The 15,176-nt window shown below is 46.5% G+C and overlaps 1 protein-coding gene across 1 annotated transcript in view; it reads left to right on the top strand.

Annotated features, from left to right (window-relative positions):
• CENPP (centromere protein P) overlaps positions 1-15,176 on the top strand; it is a 236,413-nt gene that overhangs the window by 170,654 nt on the left and 50,583 nt on the right. The window lies entirely within an intron of this gene.

The following is a 15,176-nucleotide window of genomic DNA, read 5'->3' as shown; positions in this document are numbered from 1 at the left end:
TTAAATTGTGGGTTCACAGTAATTTAACTTTCCATAATTGCTGTTGAGAACATGAAAGGAAGATACGGATGTGAAAGGAGATATTAGGACAAATGCATAACTTTTCCTAGATTAATGGTGCTTCAATCTTGGCCTAATTGTTTTAAAAATGTGATTAGTTTTCAAGAGCAAGCAACTCTGAGCTTGCATTTACCTACAAGACGTTAATGTAGTTTGAATGCACTGAGCAAGATTCAGCAATTCCTGGCAATATCAAATGTCTCTGACTTTCCTCTGCTTTATGCAAAGTAAAGTTGTGTGAATGTTGTAAGCAGCATGAGGTTTTTGGTGGCATGGAGAAATTCCCTTGATATATCTACTGAGCTGCTACATAGTAGCAGGTTTTTTTTACTGTGGAGTGAGCCTGCATGGAAATGAATTTAAAAAGCCATTTGATTGGTGTCCATTATACATATCTATGCCCCATTTCTTACATTCTTTCATGTGATAGGTTTTTCACACCATGAGTATATTGCTGTATATCAAATTCTATGTATCTCATGTGTATACTATCATGCATGATGACTACTAGGTGACCTTCCATAAACAGTGCATATTTCAGACATATATCCTGTCATTTCTGCATCCACAACCTTTATTCATAAAAAATGCTGTTTTGCTTCAGCCGTCGCAAACGTACAGTGGCTTGCATGAATAATGTTTACAAAAAAAATAAAACCAGCAGGGGCAGATTGGCCATTTACTTTACTGGAGGAAATTGTGGTAGGCTGTTGCTCTAAGCCCACCCACCCGCACAGTGGGGCTGGCGAGGAGGACAGTGGGTGCCACTGGCTGGTGAAGAGGAAGATGGACACAGTGGCACCTTACTTCAACCTGTTCCGGCAGCACCTGTATTGTTCCCTGCTGGCCCCAACACATCTAGGCCATGGAAGTGTAACACAGGCACAATGGTGGCCAGCTTCACCTCATGGGGGTGTGGCAGCAGAAAGGGGCATGACCCTTTTCCAGGGCCATTTTGGCCTCCCTTTCTGCCCCTGCAAACCAGGGTCATAATGCAGTGCACTACTCACAACAGTCTCAAACCAGTATCTCTCCTTATATTTATTTGACTTTTGGTGTCCCTCCTGGACACGCTTCCACAGCTTTTGGCCCGCTGAGATGCCGCTCTCACAGTCTCCCAATCCCGTGGCTGCGTTGGCTCAGCCCCGCCCACCAAGCCGGCGGGCAGCATTTCACCCTCAGTCTGGAGGGAGCCGGTGAAGGGGATGGACGCTCTGCTGAGAGAGCGGCAACCCCTCCGCTGGGGAGAAGGAGGCAGACCTAGGGAGCGGTGGCAAGCAGGGGAAGCACTCACCTTCGCTGCCCCTTGCGGCCCCTCTCCCTCGGCCACAAGGCCAGCACCGCCGAGAAGGCTGCCCAGTGTCTTTCAAAGGCTCCCCTGCCTTCCTTCAGCAGTGGCGGCAGCGCCAGGGAGGGTCTGGCCTAGAGGAAATGAGCTGCAGCTCCTGGAAAGCTGGACTCTCTCCTGAGGAAGACAGTTCTCTTGGCTCCTGTATGAGACTAACTGTGACTAACTGTCTCCTCAGTGGCTGTTGGTAGGCAACCAAACAACCAAGCTTGCTTCTGTGACTAAAAAAAAGACTTTCAGCATAACACCCCCCGCTTGGCCACTTTCCTGTCACAATAAATTTAACACGCCTCTCACTCCTTTTTGGCTCCACCATGGCTGGCTGGCTAATGAGGTGGGCCAGTGACTATCAAACCATTCTCTTCAACCCCCTGCTGTGCGGCTGAGTTTCCCCTAGGGTTGCAAATCTCCAGGTGAGACCTGGAGATCTGCTGTTACAATTGATCTCCAGATGACAGAGATCAGTTCCCCTGGAGAAAATGGCTGCTTTGGAGGATAGACCCTATGGCATTATCCCCTGCTGAGTCCTTCCATCCCCGCCCCAATGCTGCCCTCCACAGGATCCACCCCCCAAATCTCCAGGTATTTCCCTAATCAGAGGTGGTAACTGTGCTTTCTCCTCAGTGCCTGTTGCTAGGCAACCAGGTTCTGTAACTAAAAGGTCCTTTCCACACCTGTTTTGGCCTTTCGGAGAAAACTCATTGGGGCCACTCCTGATAGGGTTGCCAACTCCAGATGGGAAATTCCTGGAGATTTGAGGGATGGAGCCTGGAGAGGGTGAGGTTTGAGGAGGAGTGGGACCTCAGACAGGTACAATTCCATAGACTCCACCCTCCAAGGCATTCCCTCATGGGTAACCATTGTTGCCAATCTCCAGGTGGGGGCTGGAGATCACTCAGAATTACAACTGTTCTCTAGGAGGGAGGGGAAATAAATGGAAAGCTGAAGCCAGGGGGCAGATAATGGTAGGTTGACGGTTGGCAGGAAGGGAGATCAAGTTGCCAACACCAGGTTGGGAAATTCCTGGAGATTTGAGGGGTGGAGCCTGGAGAGGGTGAGGTTTGAGGAGGGGTGGAACCTCAGACAGGTACAATGTCATAGACTCCACCCTCCAAACCAGCCATTCTCTCATGGGGAACCATTGTTGCCAGTCTCCAGGGGAGGGATGGAGATCATGCAGAATTAGAACTGCTCTTCAGATGGCACAGATCAGTTCCCCTGGAGAAAATGGTGGACTCTGTGTCATTATAACCTGCTGAGGTCACCACAGCGAACTGGTCCTGAGTGCCCAAGGCTGGGGCACTCTCCCAGAGCCTCTTTCTAGAGCTCATTTTATTTATTTCCACAATGGGCCTTATTCCTAGTTTAATATATTTCAGGGAAACAGGCGAACAAGCTGTGTAAGTCAATCTGATCAGCTCAGTTAATTCATTTTAAGAGCCCTTTTAAATGATCCTGTTCTACAACCTACAGAGAACAGGAACAGATAATGCAGTTTAAACCTCTGCCAGCAGGACAGTGCAGAGCTGCTATAGCAGCTTGTAACGATATGAGCTTATGTTTGTATTTCTGTATAGTGGTGATGCTGCTTATGTGTGTCTCTAGCATGAATACCTATGCAATATGTATTCAGGGATTGCTGTATGTTGTGTTGCTTTGTTCTGCATCTCATGCTTGCCTAGAAATAGGCTGGCCTGGGCCTGCCGTTGCACATACGGACCATGTGCGTCCCAGGGGGGGGACTCGCAGAGGAAGAACCCTACCCAGCAGTAAAACTTCAGCGTAAACGACAAGCATGCCGGGCTTAAGCTATTAAAAGCCACCCTTTGTAAAGCGGAATCCATCTGGACTAATTATCTACATCATAGAAAAATCTTAAAACTTTTACGAACTCTTACCAAAATATAAACAATGTCTCAGCAAGGGGGGAAAATGGTGTCCAGAGGCAGAGGTTCTGCAGGAAATACCAGCACAGCATCACCAGTCACAAGACCAGAAAATACCACCAAGATAGCCACTGCAATTTCTGAAGCCATGCGCCCTCTGCTGGACCAGCTGACGAATCTCAATCAGAAATTTGATATCTTACAGAAAGAGCTTAAGGAAACTACAGGCAAAACAAAGATAAAAAAGGTTGAAACCAAGACCAAAGAAATAGATCAAAGAATGGACATTACAGAAAAAGAAAGAGCTTCTGAAAAACAACAAATATTACAACTTCAAGTGGAAAGATCTATGTCCTGAGATTTCAAGGGGTTCCTGAGAAAAAGGATGAAAAGTATAAGCGAAGCAATGGCCCCCTTGATCAATAACAAACCTGAATTAATACAAACAAACATTGACATGATTTACAGAACCTATTCAGAGTTTGTAAAAAATAATAATCTCCCAGGAGAAAATGTTGTGAAATTTGCAAAAAGATCAACAAGAGACCTAATACTTAAAGCATCCGCAGCTACAACAGTTAAAATTCAAGAAGAGGAGATAAAAATACTGAAAGATGTTCCATATGAATTACGTAAGAAAAGGAAGCAATACAAAAATATTACAGCATTTCTTCAAAAGAACAATGTCCAGTACAGATGGATTTTTCCAGAGGGACATATTCAACTTTAATGAGAAGAAGGAAAAGATTGGCTCTTTATTAATTATTTTCTTTTTCTTAAACAACAACAAACTCCGAATAAACAAAGAAATGGAGCAGATAAAGGGAAGGCAATGGAAAAAAACAGCGAACAACAGAAATCTGGTATGGCTAGTTCATCTTTTACAGCTTCTTCTGTGTCTTTGGTTGAAATTTTTGACTCTGACTCTGATTCCGATCTAGGAAAAGCTGCTCCCAGAACCTTTAAATTAAATCTCCCCTGGCAAAAGAAGAAGAAAAGTAAAGATAAGAAGAAATCTAAGTGACGATCTGAGATTGCCTATGTTGACATTTAATGAATTAGTATTACTATCCAGATGTGATATAATAACCAAAAATGCATTTGTTTTCTTTCTATTTGAATACTTTTATTAGAACTTAAATGATTAAATGTAATCATAAACATGTAGCTAAATATCATATCATATCACTTCATACTTACTCCGCCATCCAGCACGCTCCTGGAAGGAATCCAGAATCTTCTTCAAAAGGACGCTATAGAACCAGTCCCGATAGCACAACATTACCATGGGTTTTACTCCCGTTATTTTACGGTCCCCAAAAAGGACAGAGGCCTCTGTCCTATTATGGACCTCAGGGGACTCAACCGTTTTATCTCCTATCAGAAATTCCAAATGACAACATTGCAAAGCATTCTTCCCCTTCTCAACGAAGGCATCTGGATGGTAACCCTGGACTTGCAGGATGCATATTTCCATATAACTATCCACCCATCTCACAGGGAGTTTTTGTGTTTTGCGGTCACAGAGGGCCATTTTCAATTCAAAGCCCTCCGTTTTGGGCTCCCAACAGCACCCATAGTCTTTACAAAAATGATTGTCATCATGGCGTACCTTTGTCTTCAGGGTGCGCGGATCTTTCTGTACATCGACGTCTGTTGATAGCAAGCTCCAGAGAGACTCTGCTCAACCATATTGATTTAATGCTGGTCACCCTAGATGCGCTGGGTCTGAGGGTGAACCGAAAAAAGTCAATGCTCCTTTCTTCGTTGAGAGTCCAATTTATCAGAGCGATCTTGAATTTGACTGTCTGCTGAGCTTTTCTTCCTCCGAAAAGGGTGGACGACATTATAGCTCTCATCAATCTAATGAGGACACAGGGAGATGTGTCAGCAAGGCAGATTCAACGACTCGTAGGTCTGATGGCCACCACAGTGGTACTTGTCTTCGCCAGGCTACGGATGAGACCACTTCAGCTGTGGTTCCTCAAACAGTTCCATCCACAGTGGCAACCCCTATCTCAACAGTTTGTGCTCCCTGTACAAGTGCTGAATTCCCTAGAGTGGTGGGAAACTCCAGAAAACCTCCTTCAGGGAGCCCCATTTCTTGCACCCAGCCCCGAAATGACCCTCACCACGGATGCATCCCTGTGGGGATGGGGGGCGCACCTCCAAGGTCTGTGTGTGGGTGCCAAATGGGAACCACATGTGGCCCACAAACACATCAGCTTCCTGGAACTGCTGGAACTGTTGGCCATCCAATATGCCCTCAGGTCTTTTCGCCACCTTGTGGCTCACTGCACGGTGGCAGTCCTGACCGACAATAACACTGCAGTGTGCTACCTGAACCGGCAAGGCAGAACAGTGTCCAGGGGACTTTGTCGACTGGCCCTGAAGATTTGGGCCAAGTGCCACTCCCGGGGCGTGTTCATCATTGCAGCTTACCTGCCCGGGTCGCTCAATGTGCATGTGGACTTTCTGAGCAGGAGAGGCACATCCCTCCACAAGTGGGAACTCAACAGGGATTTCCTGCAACCAATTTTCAACAGATGGGGTTACCCAGAAATAGATGCATTTGCGACGTGCCAGAACACGAAGTGTCACCTGTTCTGTACCAGGGCGGGACAGGACCAGTGTTCCCTCTAAGCTGAGTGAGTGTGAGCTAGCTCACAGTTTTTTAGCCTCCGGCTCACACATTTTTGTCTTAGCTCAGGAAGGAGGGCTCCAGAGCAAACCAATTTCTGCAGCAACCAAATTGCTCGCTCACAACTTTAATGCCAGTCGCTCACAAAGTGGAGTTTTTGCTCACAAGATTCCAGAGCTTAGAGGGAGCATTGGACAAGACCCCCTGTCTCTGGGGGACGGCCTCCTTTTCCCATGGTCCCACAGACATGTGTACCTGTTCCCACCAATCCCTCTGCTTACCAAAGTGCTAAGCAAAATCATGAAGGAGCAACCTTGGTGCATCCTCATGACGCCATGGTGGCCACGTCAGCACTGGTTCCCGCACTGGCCAAGTGCTTGATCACAATGCACCACACCTCAAGCTCACAGCGTGGAGGATCCTCTAGCACAGCTTAAAAGCAGGATAGATCTTGTTCTGTTGAACTGTTGTAAACCAGCTACACGTGCTTCCTATGAAGGGAAGTGAAAGAAATTCCTGACCTACCTTGAGTCATTGGGTTTACCACCGCCCCCTACAGACATGATGGTAATTTTCGGATTCCTGTTGACCCGCTTCGATTTGGGTCTTAGTTGTTCCTCCTTAAAAGTCTACTTGGCTGCCATCTCTGCCAATCATCCTGCGGTGGACGGTTATTCCGTTTTTTCTCACCCACAAATGAAGCAGTTTCTGAAAGGTCTCACTCATCTTTTTCCCTCGAATCATGACCCAATTCCCTCCTGGGACTTACCTCTAGTACTGTCCAACTTAACAGGCAAGCTGTTTGAGCCCATGGGTCTAGTCTACATCTTCTCTTGTGGAAGACGGCCTTTCTGGTAGCTATTACCTCGGCAAGATGAGTGAGTGAATTGTCTGCACTCCGTTGCGATTCTCTGTATTTGGTTTTTCACCATGATGGTGTCACCTTGGCCCCGGATGTCTCCTTTCTGCCCAAGGTTGTTTCCAAGTTCCATTTGCCAACTGACATTGCTCTTCCAGCGTTTTTCCTGTCCCCTACGAGCGACGAGGAACGCCGTCTTCACACTTTGGACGTCAAGAGAGCCATACTCTTCTACCTTGATAGGACAAGGTCATTCCGTCAGTCACCAGCCTTGTTTGTCTCCTATAGCACACCTGTACAGGGGAAGAAACTCTCTTCACAACATCTATCCAAGTGGATTGTGGAGACCATTAAACTGTGCTACTTGCTGACCAAAAGGCCACTTCCGGGCCCGCTTCGGGCGTATTCCACCCGGGCAGTAGCCACATCTACAGCCTTCCTGAGAGGTTCATCGTTCACTGACATCTGTCAAGAAGCAACCTGGGCTACCCCTCACACGTTTGTGAAGCATTATGCCCTGGATGTGCGTCTTCAGCGTTCTGTGGTGGAATGGGCAGTGTTGCAGGCGGCACAAGTCTAGGACCTTCAGCTCCCTTCTCCAAGTAGGCTTGTTTTTGCTTGTTAATCTCCCAGAGGTGTGATGCACAGAGACCACGAAGAAGATAGGCAGGTTGCTTACCTGTAACTGTTGATCTTCGAGTGGTCATCTGTGCATTCACACCACCCGCCCTCCTTCCCCTCTGGTTTCGGTCCTCTCTTTTTTTATTGCTCTGAGACTGATGGCAGCAGTCAGAAGGAACTGGCAGTATTGTCATGCCCCTCCCTTAGTCATGCGCAGTGGGGCTAGCGCGTGACTGGGGAGCGGGCATGAAAATCCCTTTCGCTTTTCAAGAGGAACCAATCGAGGTTGGCGCACTATATCCCAGAGATGTGAATGCACAGATGACCACTCAAAGATCACCAGTTACAGGTAAGCAACCTGCTGTTTTTAATCAGTAGTCAAGGTACTACTCATCGTGCCATATTAATGCACAGCACATCTGTGTTTGGTGAAAATGTTCTGTTCTTCTTGTATAAATAAATGGATAGTACTATGTGTTTAGATCCAGGAAAATGTCTCATGTAGCCAAACCCATGTGGTATATTGCATTTGAAACATTCTGAGAGATAACCTATAACAAATTTAAAGATGTCACATCTCCAGTCTTATAGTCCATTGCTGTCCTATTGATATCTGGTTGTAAACTTTAGTATGTAGTGAGCACTAAACTTTTTCATCCATCCTGTTATTTTTATGTCTATTTTGAAAACCACAGAGAATGGAAAAGGTGCTAACATTTAACAGTGCTTCTTATGGGCATCCTTATAGATGGGCTCATAAAGTGTATTTTCAGCTAATGAGGAACTGATGGAGTCAGGCTCAGCTGATACATTTACTAGGATCCAGAGCCAAAATATCATGGTGATAACTTGGTACCAGCTCCTCCTCTTCACCATGCAGGTCAGGACCTTCATGTAAATGACCAATTGTAGAAGCTCTTGTTGTGAATAGGAAAAATCATGTGAACAGGCTTGTGTACTATTGACCAATCACATGGTGGGCCCAGCTCAAAAGGGAGATTATGTGATCACCTTCCACAAGGCACACCATCCTCAGGCTAGTTCTATATGCCTAGAAAACCAGGTTAAGCAAGAAACAATCTGTAAAATTATACTAGTTAACAGACCACTGGTTACCAGGCAATAAGAGTGTTGGCGGCTTTAATGAGGGCAGAAAGGCAGGCTATAAATTTTGTAAAATAAAATCAATAAATAATGAAATAGAACATCATGAAGCCAAAAGTGCTATATGCTTTAAAGCACCCCTGAATTTTATCTCTTTATCAAAATTGCTGCTGCATATTTTGCCATAGGTTTCTCTGCCAAATTACTGTGGTATGCTCAAGAAACAGTCCAATGTGTATGGTAGAAATTATGCCTCACAGTTGCAATCACATCTCACTTAATAATTTGTTAGCATTATGTATTTTATGTTAATAATTACTGGAATTTCCATTCATTTTTCCTTCTGCATATTTTAACAGCAGACAGTAGAAGCAAACTTTATAGATGCTCACTTGGTAGGGCTTTGTCATTATGGTTGGAAGGAAACTATGACCACAAAAGAAACTGGAATCTTAGATTGTGGTAAATTGCAAAGAAACATTGTTTAAATGCAACAGAAAAGGAAGTTTCCAATTGCACAATATTATTCTTTGCTCCCTATAGAGAGTGCAGACCCATAGCAATTTAACTTTATACGAGTCAGCAAAAATGCATGAATAAGAGTTGGCTTGGCAGAGTAAACTGCGCATATGAAATCTAGAGTAGTTGCATTCTTTTTGTTTAATGAAGGGTCTTTAATGCCTTTGCAACCAAAAATATAGAAGAACTGTGAGGGAAAAGAACAAGTATCTAATGACATTCTGTGATATTAAAAACAGATGTTCTTATTGCAAGTCTTCAAGATATCTGTTAGCAGATGGTGGCTGGACAAGCCTCCAGCACTAAAGGATGAATCTACTTCTATCTCTCTAGTGCATTGTTATCCTACCCTCATGGTTCATTCTTCCTCATCTCATCCTCGTGACTCTTTGAGGTAGGTTAAGCCAAGAAAGAGTGACTAGCCCAAGATTAACAAGTGAGCTTTACTGCAGAGGAGAGATTTGAACTCAGGTGACCCAGATCCTGGTCCAACACCTTAACTCTTATACCTTGGACCTCATAATTACTTAATGTTTGAGAAGAGCTGTTTATAAGAGCCAGTTTGGTGTAGTGGTTAAGTGCGCGGACTCTAATCTGGGAGAACCGGGTTTGATTCCCCATTCCTCCACGTGCAACTGGCTGGATGACCTTGGGCAAGCCGTAGTTCTGATAAGAGCTGTTCTTGAAAAAGAACAGTTTCTGTCAAGAGCTCTCTCGGGCCCCCCTACCTCACAGGGAGTCTGTTGTGGGGAGGGGAAGGGAAGGGAAAGGAGTTTGTAAGCTACTCTGAGACACCTTTGGGTAGTGAAGTGCGGGGTATAAATCCAATCTCTTCTCTTCTTCTTCTCTATAAAATGTTACATTCAAAGTTTTAAGTAATGCCAGAATTCAGGAACTAGAAAAGCAGTTCTGTGATTCAGAGTTGGCTTTAGACCTATTTTTTTATTAAGGATCATCCCCCCCATGCAGCATAAATATCTAAATCTATATACTAATACCGAAGTCGCCCCCTGGTGTGCGGATACCTAAATCCGTGCACCGGGGGCACCTGGGGGGGAGGGAGAGTTTTGTGCACACGTCGGGCGGTCCCCAGGTGTGCACAAAAATCTGAAACACTTAAAAAAATATCGGGGGATACTTAAATCCCCCCGAAACTGACAGAGCGTCCCCTGCCCATGCGCAGGGAACGCTCTGCACACTCCCTCGCTGCCACTTCGGGGGGGAAGAGAGCAGTGAGGTGAGCGGCAAGCCGGGAGGGGGGGAAGAGCAGCGAGGGCCGAGCGGCGAGCCCCTCGGCCCTCGCTTCGGAGCCGGGGGGGAAGGCTAGAGGGGGGAGATCGAGCGGTGGGGTGGAGGATACGGGGGAGGAACCGGCAGAATGGGGGGGACTTACCTCCTCCTGCTGCTTCCTCCTCTGCCTCATGTGTGGAGGTCCCTCCCCCCTGCGAGTATCGCGGGTCCGCCCCTTGTATAATCTAAATGTCACATTTTATGCCTAATATACCCCAAAAGGGAGCATACTCCAGGGCATACTCCAATTACATTTTTAAAAATAGCCTACCTGGAGAAATAGTGGTCAAGTTTGCAAGAAGACAAACTAGGGACACCATTTTAAAAGCAACTTCAGCAACTCCACTGAAAATGGGAAATGTAACCATCACAACTTTAAAGGACATTCCATTTGAATTTAGACAAAAGAGGAAAAATTACAAGGACCTAATTTCTTTTCTTCAAACAAATGGGATATTGTACAGATGGGCAGTTTCGGAATATGTCATCTTTAAGATCAACGATAGAAGATAGAAGATAGACTCCACTTTTAAAGCTAAAGAATTTTTCAGACGCCAGCTGGGGACAGAGGAAGAGTCCAAAGAGGAAGAAACGAAGTCTAGTGACTCTGCTACCTCGGGAACGGAAGAGGACTCTGTGGCAGAAAAGGGTGCAGGACCTGCCAGAGTGGGATACGATTTCAGAGACAGAAAGCCGAGGTAAAGGCAGAAGGACTTGGAAAATGGCCTTTTGAAGCAAAAAATAAGAAGATGATCAGAGATTTCTCAAGAGAGAAGATAGACTCCACTTTTAAAGCTAAAGAATTTTTGAGATGCCAGCTGGGGACAGAGGAAGAGTCCAAAGAGGAGAAAACGAAGTCTAGTGACTCTGCTACCTCGGGAACGGAAGAGGACTCTGCGGCAGAAAAGGGGGCAGGATCTGCCAGAGTGGTATACGATTTCAGAGACAGAAAGCCGAAGTAAAGGCAGAAGGACTTGGAAAATGCCCTTTTGAAGAGAAGAATAGAAGATGATCAGAGATTTCTCTCATAACAACTAATAAAATAACATATACACAGTGAACTGTTATAAGCAAAATATAAGTAAGTATATTGTGATATTAACACTAACAGTACTAACATTTTTACTAACAGTGAAAAGATCTCCTCCTCTTGGGGTTTTAGTTTAGTGTGGTTTGCTTTCCTTTCTCCTTAGTTTTAGTCCCTTCCCTAATATTTCTTTGTAGTTTTGCAAAATAAAAAATATCCCTCCGGGGATTTAAAAGAAAGAAAGAAATCAACCCTGACTGTTCCCTGGAAGGCCAGATACTGAAGCTGAAGCTCAAATACTTTGGCCACCAAATGAGAATGGGGCACTCACTAGAAAAGACCCTGATGCTGGGAAAGATTGAAGGTAAAAGAAGAAGGGACGGCAAAGAATGAGATGGTTAGACAGTGTTATTGATGCAATGAACATGAAATTAAGCAAACTCCGGGGGATGACGGAAGACAGGAGGGCCTGGCGTGATGTGGTCCATGGGGTTGTGAAGAGTCGGACTCGACTGTGCGAGAACAACAACAAGAAGACCCACTCTTCAAGTGCTCAGAGTTCTTCATCATCTCCACTGCCAATGCCCTTGAGAGTACCAGAAAAATAGATATGCCACCAAATCTACTTCTCATCCTCCAGCTTTGAGCATCTGGTTCTTTAAACAATATAATGCTTACCATAAGTAGACCAACTATAAACCCCCAGCAATCTCAAACCACCTTCACACCATCTTACCCCTCTTCCTAGATCTACTCCAGAAGGACCCAAGGACCCCAAAACAGGCTTTGGACTGCCACCCTCCCCCAAATGAGGTCCTTCAAATTCAGAGACTGGTTAACCATGTTCACAGACAGTCTGTCATTACAAAATAAACGTGGATCCTCTCTATCATAAAAGAGGGCTATGCTAAAGAGTTCAGGATTCTACCCATACTTTCTCATCTATCCCCTTCCTCTCTGTACCCACCACAGATCAACTGCTCTGAAGACAGCCTGGGTAGCCTTTATTGTAGGGCTATGACCCAGCTCAAAACACAATGCTGACGAAGTGGGACCACTGTCACTTCTGCACCTGCATTTCAGCACAGTCCTTGTCTTCAGTGCATGTGTACTGTACCGTACCTTTCAGCATAAAGGTGCAGTACCAGTATCCCAAAGAATATTGGGGCAGTCCTGCTTTCACTCTTGCACAATATCATAATACTAGATTTGCAGTAATCATACATTATAGCAGTGCATTTTGTTGTAAGAGAATCCAAAGATTTTAAGGAATGTTACTAGCAAGAGCAAGTAGGATTGGGCTTTGTGGCTTTGCCCATCTTGTTTAGTGTGTGGGATACATTCCAGTTACTATTCCACAAGTTTCTCCTTGATAAGAGAGTCACAGTATTAGGCTGATTAGGTTTTGATCATTCCCATGTGAAGAAGAATCTGCCATTACCAGTACTGCTCTGGGAGCGCTTTACCGACCTTTTGTCCTCGGTACCTGAGGACAAACGTCAGGAGGCTAGGAAGCTGCAAAAGGAAGACTTGCTGCTCTCTAAACAAATCATTAATTCATCCAAACATACTTTGGACATGTTTTTCAAAACAATGTCATCCACCGTTGCCCTCCGTAGGCATTCCTGGCTGAGGACCACCGCACTCCCCGCTGACCCTAGGGCGTACATAGAGGACTTACCTTTCGATGGCCAAGGTCTCTTTCATGCGTCCACTGATTCGACGCTCCAGGACATGGATAAGAGCATTAAGTCCTCGAGGTCGCTGGGGGTCTTTGCCCCCTCTAAGCCCTTTCATCCTTGCTCTTGGTCTCGTTACGGCTCCAGACGTCAATACGCTAAGCCGTCACCGGATGAGGGCTACAGGCCACGTCAGTCCCCGTCTGCAAACAGACAGCAGTACCAGACCAGACAAAGATACGGCTCTGGACAGCAACTTGTCAGCCCGAAACAAGCCAAATCCAGCCAGCAGGGCCTTTGACTTCCACCTGTCTACCTCTTACGACCCTACCCACCTCCATCCCTATTTGCAGGCCTGGGCCACCATTATGTTGGACCAATGGATCCTTTCCATCGTAGCCGAGGGCTATTCCATAGAAATCATGGAACTCCCACCTCTTCCTTTAGTCGTCACCACTCCCCCATCGTCATTCCTCCTCGAAGAAGTCGCCACACTTCTGTCAAAGGGTGCTATAGAACCCGTGCCTCTAGATCACCAGGGACTCGGTTTTTTCTTTCCTGCCCCAGGACAGGGCACTAACCCTGACCGTTCTGGCAGAACAGGTTCAACTACGAGATACCTCCTCTGCCTTCCAGATTCAATGCCTTCTGGGCCTAATGCGGTTACAACTGCAGTCCTTCGCTTTGCAAAGCTGCGAATGCGACCACTCCAGCTTTGGTTCATTTGGCACTTCAATCCCCTTCAGATGTTCCAATCAGTTCGTCTTTCCCCACCACAAGAGGCACGCGACTCCCTTCTATGGTGGATGCAGTCGGACAACCTGACGGAGGGGATTCCTTTCCGTCCTCTCACTCCTACTCTCACCCTCACAACCGATGCCTTGCTGTGGGGCTGGGGAGCCCACCTCAATGGCATCTCCATCGGTCACAGGTGGGATGCTGTGACCTCAAGGAATCACATAAACTTTCTGGAACTTTTGGCAATCAAACTGGCCTGTCAATGTTTCCAGCCTCTTCTCACAGGACAATGCATAACTGTCTTAACCAACAATACAACGGCCCTCAGTTATGTCAACAGGCAAGGGGGAACGGTCTCCCGCAGTCTCTGCCTCCTGGCCCTAGACCTTTGGGCCTGGTGCATGCCTCTGCACATCTTTCCCATTGCCTCGCACATCGCTGGCAAGACCAATGTGCATGCGGACCTGCTAAGCAGGGGTCTCTCTCAGTGTCACGACTGGGAGCTGAACTGGACCTACCTATGTCCCATGTTTCAAAGGTGGGGTACGCCTCACATCGACATCTTCACCACCAGGTGCAACTCGAAGTGCAACCTGTTTTGCTGCAGGGCGGCTCAGGATCCCAAGGCTTTGGGAGACACTCCTGTACCCATGGGACAACAACTTCCTATATATGTTCCCACCTCTGCCTCTGCTGATGAGGATGGTCCAAAAAACTCATGAGGGTCCATACAAGGTGCATCCTGATCGCCCCCTGGTGGCCAAGGCAACCTTGGTTCGCCAATCTCCTCTCGCTAGCCAAGGCGCACCATCCCCTCCCACAGGTGCCGGATCTGCTTCTGGCGGAGGGAGGAGGTCTGCTATTCCACGAAGTATACAAGCTCAAGCTAACAGCTTATCTCGTGGACACTTAACATTCTCAGACAGAATCACCACTGTGCTACTCAATGCCAGGAAAGATTCTATGCGACGTTCCTATAGTAGGAAGTGGACTCGCTTCTTGGCCTCCATACAGCCCTCTGACGTCCCCCCGGCTTCTGTCAGGATTGACCAGGTCTTAGACTTTCTGCTCTCGCTGGCAGAGAAGGGCCTCTCACACTCCTCAATCAGGGTGTATTTGTCAGCAATTTCTGCCTACCATCCGGGCTTCAACAGCTTTTCTGTTTTTTCTCACCCAGTCTCAAAGAGATTTATGAAGGGTCTCCTCCACTTCTACCCACCAATCCGTTCACCAGTACCCTTGTGGGATTTACCGCTGGTGCTCCGCCATCTCATGGGGTGGCCCTTTGAGCCCATGGCAACTTGCGAGCTAAAGCATGCAGCATGGAAAACTGCCTTTCTTGTCTCCATCACCTCAGCCAGGAGGGTGGGCAAACTCGTGGCCCTGCGTCATGACCCACCATTC

Source organism: Gekko japonicus, unplaced genomic scaffold, assembly GCF_001447785.1.
Source record: "Gekko japonicus isolate JY-2015 unplaced genomic scaffold, Gekko_japonicus_V1.1 scaffold354, whole genome shotgun sequence".
Taxonomy (NCBI): Eukaryota; Metazoa; Chordata; class Lepidosauria; order Squamata; family Gekkonidae; genus Gekko; species Gekko japonicus.
This window is presented reverse-complemented; position numbering and strand designations above follow the sequence as displayed.